The sequence below is a fragment of the Syngnathoides biaculeatus genome, chromosome 17, assembly GCF_019802595.1.
Source record: "Syngnathoides biaculeatus isolate LvHL_M chromosome 17, ASM1980259v1, whole genome shotgun sequence".
Classification (NCBI taxonomy): domain Eukaryota; kingdom Metazoa; phylum Chordata; class Actinopteri; order Syngnathiformes; family Syngnathidae; genus Syngnathoides; species Syngnathoides biaculeatus.
In genome coordinates this window covers 11,861,430-11,870,905 of record NC_084656.1, presented here as the reverse complement: position 1 = coordinate 11,870,905, position 9,476 = coordinate 11,861,430, and the positions used below count along the sequence as shown (strand labels likewise).

Here is a 9,476-nt window from a genome sequence, read left to right as displayed (position 1 = left end):
GTTTTCCAAGAGAAGAAGGGGCGAAAGGTCAGTATGCAACCATGATTGTCTTCAAAATGCTAATCCGTCAGTATTATTAATGCGAAAGTATCATTCTTGAATAAGAATTAATTAGTAAACATATCTCTAGTATGTACCACTTCACAGAACTGATAACATATCCGTCCCAGTTTTGGGACGCTGTCTGCGAGAGGGTACATCTTTTTTGGCGTTTGTTTTATGCGTTAAGCGAAAAAGAAGTAGTATTTCCTTGATTGTGGCCTGTTAGGAGACTTTTATCTTAAACTGTTTGACTATTTTCTCAAGCAGTTGTTCACAAAGTGGGGACCGTCGCCCCACCCTTGCTCGTGAACATCCGAGCCTTTTGGGGATGCTCCTTTTAAAGCCATTCATGACACTCACCTGTTTCCAGTTAGGCACTCCAGTTTCCTCCCACATCCCAAAAAAATCATGAATTCATTGGACACTCTAAATTGAACACTAGGTGTGATTGTGAGTACGGCTGTCTGTCTCTATGTGCCCTGCGATTGGCTGATAACCAGTTCAGGGTGTACCCTGCCTCCTGCCCAATGGTAGCTGGGATAGCCTCCCGCACTCCCGTGACCCTTGTGAGAATAAGTGGCTAAGAAAATGGATGGATGGATGGATGGATGGATGGATGGATGGATGGATGGATGGATGGATGGATGGATGGATGGATGGATGGATGGATTCTGTTTTTATCCCAGCTTCATTCAAATTCTGATTTTTCATAGTCGGGCTAATGTATTTCATCTATTCTTATTAGGTGTTTATCTTTTCCGATCACATTAAAGTGTGGAGACAATATTCTGTCTTTATAACGTGGAAGTAACATTTTTTTAAAGTGACTTTAGCATCCATACTGAAGGGGGCGATAGAGACGACACAGGTTCAGGCCCATTCTTTTCATTCTTCTTCTCTGCCTAGCCAGTTAGCCTCTTATTTGAATTTGTGGGGCAAAAGTGATTCGTAAAGGTAAGGAATGAATACAAAACATCCGGACAGCTCGTCATCATTTTGTATCAAAATGTTTTTGATCTGCTGGAGGTTACAAAGTTACTCCAGCTGGTGGAAAGACACTTTTGAAGACCAAGGACGACTTTTGTTGCTGCCATTAACTCGTTCGCTGCCATTGATGTTTTTAGAAGTCAACCGGGGGGTTGGGGGGGGGGGGCTGCCACTGAGGGAATGAGTTGAATCTCTATTTCGATGGACGAACTTTTGAAGCGCCAGGGAAATGAGGACTTCATCTCCAAGGAAAGGTAAACCAGCAAAATGTTTTAGATTGCACCTCGATTGAAATCACTCAAGGAAACAAATGATCAGAAAATCAAATTAAAAGTTTGCGTTTGAACGTCAAAATGTTTTTTTTATTTTTTTGTTGAATGATAACAAAAGAGTTGAAAATATACGTGTAATATTTCAGTATAGGCCTAACATAACATTTGTTGTTTTGGACTCTTTTACGAGTAAGTGTAATTTCTAATTCAGTCCCTCACACCCACAGTAAACAACATTTTAATGCATATGTAAAAACACACACTTTAAAATTGGTTTTTCTCCTCCCTCCTCGATGTCATGGGATTTTTTTTTTTTTTTTTTTAAATTCCAGTTTGGTCCAACTCCAATCTCGATGTGCAGAACTAAATTTGTGGCTGATACGGTTGCATCCTATCCATTTTGTTAAAAGGGGAGATAGGCGTGCAGATAAAATTTTTTGACATACTAGTTTGATTAGATTTTTTTTTTTTTTTTTTTTGTCAACAAAGTGGGGGGCTTTCAGCAGAGTTCCAATGTTAAGGGGGCACTGCACTCCCATCCCCCGCACCCACGACAACTACCACTATCTTGATGCCCCCCAGCCCCTCTTTGATGGGTGGTCAGTGTGCTGTTGTAATATCTGAACTAAGTGCAAACTTGTTGATTGGCGGTTGTAACATCAGCAAGAGATGGAAGAATGCAGGAAGAAAGGAACATTTAAGATGAAAGCACCAAAGCACATTTCAGCGACGAACGCTGGCCCAAGTCAGGCCGTCTGAATGTGGTGCAGCGCTTGGGCGTGAGTTGTAGCCGACAGCAGATCTTGTATGAATGTGCATTCTGTTGTTACATCTCATGGGAATGAAGTCACTGCAAATACAGCAGCAACTGTGTCATACATAAAAGGGCGTTGTAGTATGTTTTTGTTTATACGTCTTAATCCATCCATTTTCTTATCCGGTTATCCTCACGAGGGTTGCGGGAGTGCCAGAGCCTATCCCAGCTGTCAACTGGAAGGAGGCGGGGCACACCCTGAACTGGTTGCCAGCCAATCGCAGTATATGTCTTAATGTTAAATGTAATTGTTTCGTTTTTATGATGCCCTGTGATTGACTGGCTAACAACAAGTTTGGAGCCTCTCGTCCTAAGTCAGCTGGGAAAGGCTCCAGCACACCTGTGACACTAGTGAATATAAATGGGATGGATGGATGGATGGATGGATGGATGGATGGATGGATTGCCTCATGATGCTGCTACTTCACCTTATATTACCTCCATCCTCAATTGACCACATCATGCAATTCCAATCTGTAGTGAAATGACTGATAAATAGAATGTATTTATTCCATTTACTTTTTTACATATTGGAAAAAATGGTATAGGTCATTGGTTTCATGGGTAGCAATAATTTATGTAGGAATTAATGATGCACTCGATTTATTTCTATATGTGACTAAAAGCTTTTTAATCATCGAGAGGAAGAGGAAAAATGTGAGCCACATGATTCAGCAAATATGACATCATCAAGCTGACCACACGTCGACCTCTGGTAAGTCCTTTCTTCCAGTTTTCATTTGTTTTCCAATTTTGTCAGCCATAAAATCGTGTCGCTGAAACCAAATCAACCCTTTTACTTATCAGAAAACGACATTCATTTGAAAAAATTTTTTTACTGTTTATTTAAGTTTGTTCTCGACCAATTAGCGTAGCGTAATTATATGGTTAGCGTGTCTGCTTGAGCAAAAATGCTGAAAATTGGCATTAAATATCAATCCTGTCAGTCGAATAGTAGAGTGATGCTGGAATTAAATTAGATTTTTAAAATGTATTCTATTTCATTGTAAAAGGTTTTATTGATAAAATATGTTTTTAGGTGCCTGAGTTTCCTTAAAGGTTTGCACCACAACCAGCACAACATGTGTTTGAAAAATAAAATAGTTTATATAAAGTGTACTGTTGCTGGTTGAGCTGGACAAATCAGTTCAGTTTTCTTAAAAACATAAAAATAAAAAGAACAGTACGCCAGCTGACTTCGGGCGAGAGTCATTCTACACCCTGGACTGGTCTAATTGGGACCCCACCATTCGCGCCCGTTGACAATTTGGCAAGCCTTTGGAAAGTCAACCCGATGCCCTCCATTTGCGCAGTGGTCTAAACCAAAGACCTCGTTGTACAGCTTTGTAAATGTTCATTGATTCAAAGCCACATGAAATGGAAACCAAGTATTGGTCAATAATTTATACAATATCTCGTAGCAGTGATTCATTTGTCTTGTGTAAGCCTATTAACTAAAAGGTGTTCAAAAATTCCACATCTAATCTGAAAAAGCAATGTACGGGAAGATTTTTTTTCAGTAATTTGACACTTTTAGTCGTGTTGTTCTGTTTTGTGCAGTCCTGATTTCCCGTCAGGATGTAGCTCGCACCAAAGGTCTGTCCTGTGATTTCTTTTTTCTTCACAGTATGAGCACTTTGCAAATTCATCAAAGATGGAGATTTTCTTTTGTGCGCAAACATGTTTCTTTGTGTGTGGAAATGTGTTTTTGCATGTATACAATTGTGCTATAGTACAATTCAGAGTTTGTTCTTCTTTATATTCACTCAACTACTTGAATCACTCATTCTGCTTTAACCACAGACTTACCCAAGCATCTGTACTTGTACTTAAGTAGAAAGAGTAAGTACTTCTGCTACCTCCGTTTGGTGTTAGACTACGACTCGCTCGGATTTGAACAAATTGGGGTTAGGTCGCTGCTGTACAAATGGAACACCGTTGCAAATTTAGGACACCCCCCGCCCCTCTCTATTTTATATACCAGCATCGCATATTGTGTCAAATATTTGCGACAAATTCATCGTAACGCCTCAAATGAATGAGATGAGTGTACTTCGATTCGCTGGTTAAACGTGACAGATGTTGAGAAAGGAAGACTCAAGTGACCAGTCGTTGGCTTTTGGTGGGCTCACTGACACGGAAGGTGGGGGGTTGCGGCGCAGTTCAGCGAGATGGGGAGAGTGGGGGGTGGGGTTGGGCGGAAGGTCGGGGAGGTCAAGTCAGGCGGGGGTCCGCCCCTTATCCGTCATTGGCCGGTCGTCCCGGCCTGCCCTGCGCCGCTTTGAAGCGGCCGGAATTCCACCACGGCCATGGGGATTGTAGCACATCATTTGAAAGGAAATTTGGCGAGGTGGTCCTAAAAACAGAAGAAGGGGATGTGGGTGTGTGTGTGTGGGGGCTGGGAAGTCTGGCTTTTGTTGCCCAGGGATGCTCGTACGTCACATGACCAGGTGATGATGTCCAGCTGCTATTAGACGCATTCATTTACATTTAGAGCACTGTTTCATTCATTGGATACCGATAACACGCCCACTCCCTGCACCACACACACACACACACACTTTGTCATTAGTCTCAGACCACACACACACAGACACACAATAACCAATGCATTGATTCTTGAATTGATTGATTCTTATTGTTGTAACATCTTCAGAGAAGAAGTACATTTTTACATTCTGACGCCAACAACAATAAAATCCTCATCATTTTTTATTTAATGGCAGCCCTCATTTTGTTGAATAAGATTATAAAAACAGCTGGATACATATAACAATGATATTTAATTTGAGTTTCATTATAAAGTAGTGGTTTCGCATTAAAAAAAAATCTGTTCACATTAAATATTTGACAGTTCAGTCTGGATGCCTTCCATGAACTTTATTCATGTTGTAATGTAATAAGATGCTTCTGAATGCTGTTGCAGATGTTCTATATTATTTTAATATGCATTCTATATGCTTATTGTATTTATACAGCTAAGAGACTTTACTATGAATCTTTGGTGGGTTACACTAGGTTTATTATAGTTTGTTGTGGTTTTATTGTAATGTGGGGGAGGAGAAACAGGACAGTTCACTTTCCTGCTTTTGCTCAACAGGAGCGGTGCTTAAAAGCAATTTATTACCATAAATCGACACATTTGACACTGTCCAAAAAATATGTAAAAGGTCTTTCAGAGACTTGTTGTAAAATCTTTCTTTTTTTCTAGTTATATCATTTTGAAATAATTATCAACCACCATAAAACATCACATTTATTTGAGATCTATTTGTTGCACACTATTGTGTAACACTCTTATTTTTGTGTATGTGAATCATATGATCCAGATAGTTACACCTTTTTCCATTTTTATTTCTGGTTATATCATCATAAAAATATAGTAATTATTGTATACATCATCACAAAATACCAAATTGAATAGTGTCCTAATATGGTGCCCATTTGACAGTAAATCATGAGAAATAATAATACAATCTTTTTGTCCAACTCATATGATCCAATCCAATTGTTGCAGTTTGGCTAAGTTTGTTTCTCAAAAAGTGCTGGGACTTGTTTGGAGGGCCTCTTTTAAACGGGCCCCTACCTCACAGCGACAAATTCAGCGTGCAGAAATTCCCAAAAAGTTACACAAACTGCACACGAACAGAAACATATCTGTCTTTTCGTGCATTCATGTTAACAGGACCTCCATAAGCACAACCTGTGTGGGCATTGAATGAAATAAAAACATAATAATGATTCTACGCATGAGGAAAAGAAGAGTTGAATCAGCGAGGCAATGTCGCATATTGTTTGTTGAGAACAATTTCGCAAGATATTTTAAAGTTTAAACAGCAACAAAATGAGCAATCGACAACAGCGGCGGTTTTATTTTTTATTGCCAGGAGAGTCACCGGCCACTTCATTAGGTACACCTGCACACTCCAATGAGATCCAGCACCGTTCCTAACGAATATAGTCGGGATTATGAAATAGTCATAACAGTTTAATAACGAGCCACTGTTGTGGTTTGTGTCAAGTTGATTCGTTTTCAAGTTAGTAAAAGTAATGACAAGCCATTTTTCCACTAAGAAACTTTAGTTTATGTCGTGTAATCAGCATATCACCTTGCAACAGAAGTTGAGTTAATAATGACTTATAAGCTCTTTATGCATTTTTTTGTTTGTTTGTTGTGGACCATTTTAAATACTTAAACAATTACCTTGGCAGCGTTTTTGCTGTTGATGAGAAATAACATAACAGAAGCATAACAGAACATGTTTTATTCTTGTGGGTTTGTGGAACTTCGCCGTGAGCAGCTTCTAAATATTTTGCAGTGGCTAAATGAGAAAATGTTTTTAATGCTTCTTTGAAAGCAACTTTTACTGTGACATTTTCAATCAAAAGTAAGTGTAGGGACGTTTTGAATTGAATTGAATTGTCAACACCCAATGACACCTCGGGGCTCATTTTAAAAAGTGTTTCTGTTTCTTGGCCCTCGTGTTGGTATCCTTTCTGGTTCTTCTTCTTCTTGCGTTGCTTCGATTTCTTTTTCTTCATCTTGTTCTTGTTCCTGCACACAAGCGAGCAGGCAAAGCAGGCATTCCAGGCTTGTTTAAATAAGGCCGTCCTGCCTGCCTGCCCGGGCGCAGGCAGATTCCCCTCTGGCCCTTTGCCCTTCGACCCTGAGTGCATTCCGTATGTAAAGTGAGGAATTCCTCTGAAGTTCATTTAATGGGCTCGAGTTCTTTTTCTTTTTTTTTTCCTCTCCCCCTCTTGGACTCTGCTCATGCACTATAGTTGAAGTGGAAAGGGGGAGGAGGAAGAGTAGCGTGAACGTATGTACGAACGGGGAAAGGAAGATGTCGAGTGCGAGTTGTGGACGAGGCCTCCTGCATGCACGCTAAGACGTGATCAATAAGTAATCAATGCGCTTGTCAATAAGTGAACACGGGAGAGCGTTTCAGGGTCACCGTTCGCGCACCGGCTGCACTTCTTTGTGTATTTTGCTTGGAAAAGAAGGGCAGGTGTGAATATCTTTATATCGTATGTTTTTGGCAATGCTATATTTAGATGATAAAGAGTCAACTAGAAGCTTTTTATCTATGTGGCCATCGGTGCACATGCTGAAAGCTCTTTCTAGTAATGTAGTCATTTAGCGAAGAGGGCCATAGTTAAGATAAGTTAATGTCTATAGAAAATAAGAAAACGATCAGTGTTGAAAATTGTTTCCAAAATGTCTGGACAAATGATTTTTCTATTTTCAACATCAAAAGGCTGCCGGGATGCAAGCGTTTCCCCGCGAGTGTCAGTGGCTCGCCATCTTTTTCTCTTGCAAGAAAAAGTCAAAATGTACTACTATTTGGTACAATCAAATACTACCCCCCCTAACTTGTGCACTTCTTAAATTTTGCAGTTTTTAAGACGTTTCAGACTCAAATAATAATAATGATGATAACAGTTGCATTGACTGCAGTTGTTATTCCAACTTTTTATGTAACAATTTTGTCCAGCAAAATGAAGCTTTTTACCTTTGGCAAAAGGGCCCCAAATTCTTGATGATGACTCTCTTATCGTCCCTGCAGCACTTACAAAGCCATTAAGAACCAATTTTCGTTAACAAGTTAGTGAGTGGTACAAAATATTGTATTTGTGAGCCGTATCGCTCCAGTGCATAAACGAAATCATGACCGCATGAACAACAAAGAGATGATCAAGTTCATTATGGAAATAACGTTCTTTTATGGAATCCTACTTCAAGCTGGTTTAAATAATGAAGTGTTCATTTGCTTAAAAAAAGGAAAAAATGTATCTTCCACTTTCTGTAATCATTATCTACTGTGTACACACTCAAAAGACACAACATCACTTGCACAATTTAATGAGCTCTATCACAAGGACTGTATTCAGAATTATAATTATTAACATAATTCTAGCAATACATTATCAGAAGTGTGTGCAATTGTTATTGAGTTAAATGAGGGCCTCACAATATTAGAAACAGTAGTTATTAACATAAATCAAAGCAGATTGTTGTCTTTGGCGCATGCCGTTTGCGCCGCTGTGAATTGTTTTTCATCGCCCCTGTGCGCTCGAGAGAAAAAAAAACAATTCTCACGCGATTAATAGGATTTTGATGAATGAAGAGTCAGTCCCGACAACAAAATATACGTACATATGCACACCGCCCACAACAGTGGGAAAAAGTTAAATTCAAGCGCCGTCTCGAAGGTTCTGCATTCACCAAGGCGCTGTGGCCAAGTTTATCTGAGTACTGATGACGATTTCTATTGTTTTTATTACTTTGAGGGGGAAAATAAAGCATTTCCCCACATGCATGTTGGTCACTTAAGGGGGTGGGGGTAGATTGTGAGAATTACTCAAGAGATTTCTTTGATTTAAATAAAGAGTCAGTCCAACAGCGACAAAATATATGAAGTAAATTCACAGCCAGGGGCTTTTCTAGAGCCCCTGGGGGCAAGAAGCTTCCCAGACAGGACAACCAACTTTAAAAGGAAACAACATAAAACATCGGTGTTGATTTAGTTAGCTTGCTTTGATATACAGTATTCACATTCTTACCACGATGTTGTTTTTTTCTTTCATCCCCTTCTTGCTGACTGATGAGTTGGTTCCATTTTGTTGTCCCTTCGTCGTATTCCAACCAGCCTGCCGGTAAGCGATACACCTTGTTGTCATCGCAGCGCTTTTGTCGTCTCGCGTCGCCCCGCCTCACCTGAGGCGGCAAAATACCAGCCGCGCTGAGCGAGATCAAACATTCTGCCGTTAATAAAGTAATAACGCTTGTGATTTCATAAAAAGTCTGGCCTTGTCGTTTGGAGGGAGGTGGAACCAAACCGCATCGTACTGAGAGCTGCTTCTAATAGTTTGACTGCTTCATAGGGTGAATTATTACCCAGAATGTATCTTGATACAAATTTGTCCTTTAAATAGTGAACAAAATCTCTCTGAAATGAAAGTTTGCAAAGTAACACTATTAAACTACATAAAGACAGTGTCTCTGTCCTTCAACATGCTACTTATTGACCTAATTATTGATCATTGTGCCTTGATAAATAAATACTAAGCTCACTTTGGTTTTTGTACTTTCGTACAAGTACTCTATACGGAGCCATTTGGATTGCCTTATTTTGAGTTATATTCCTAGAAACGGCTTTGAGCGGAGTTGCACGCATATAGGAGTCTCATTATCTTCATAAAAGTTCACATTTGGGCTCTCATTAGATTGTGCAGGTGTACCTAATGTTTTGGGGTTATTTTCAGCCAGGTAAAATGGAGGCTGAAGAAAGATGGCGGCTGGCCCTGCCTCGCTCTTTCGGGTTGCTATGTATTATTGGAGACACAGTTTAAAAAAAAAA

The 9,476-nt window shown here is 39.8% G+C and overlaps 1 long non-coding RNA gene across 2 annotated transcripts in view; it reads left to right on the top strand.

The window, feature by feature from the left end:
• Positions 1-1,006: 1,006 nt before the first annotated feature.
• LOC133490618 (uncharacterized) overlaps positions 1,007-9,476 on the top strand; it is a 58,156-nt gene continuing 49,686 nt past the window's right edge. For both annotated transcript variants that reach the window (XR_009792253.1, XR_009792254.1), the window contains exons 1-2: positions 1,007-1,283; positions 2,742-2,830. This is a non-coding gene — a long non-coding RNA (uncharacterized LOC133490618). The remainder of the gene's footprint in view (positions 1,284-2,741; positions 2,831-9,476) is intronic.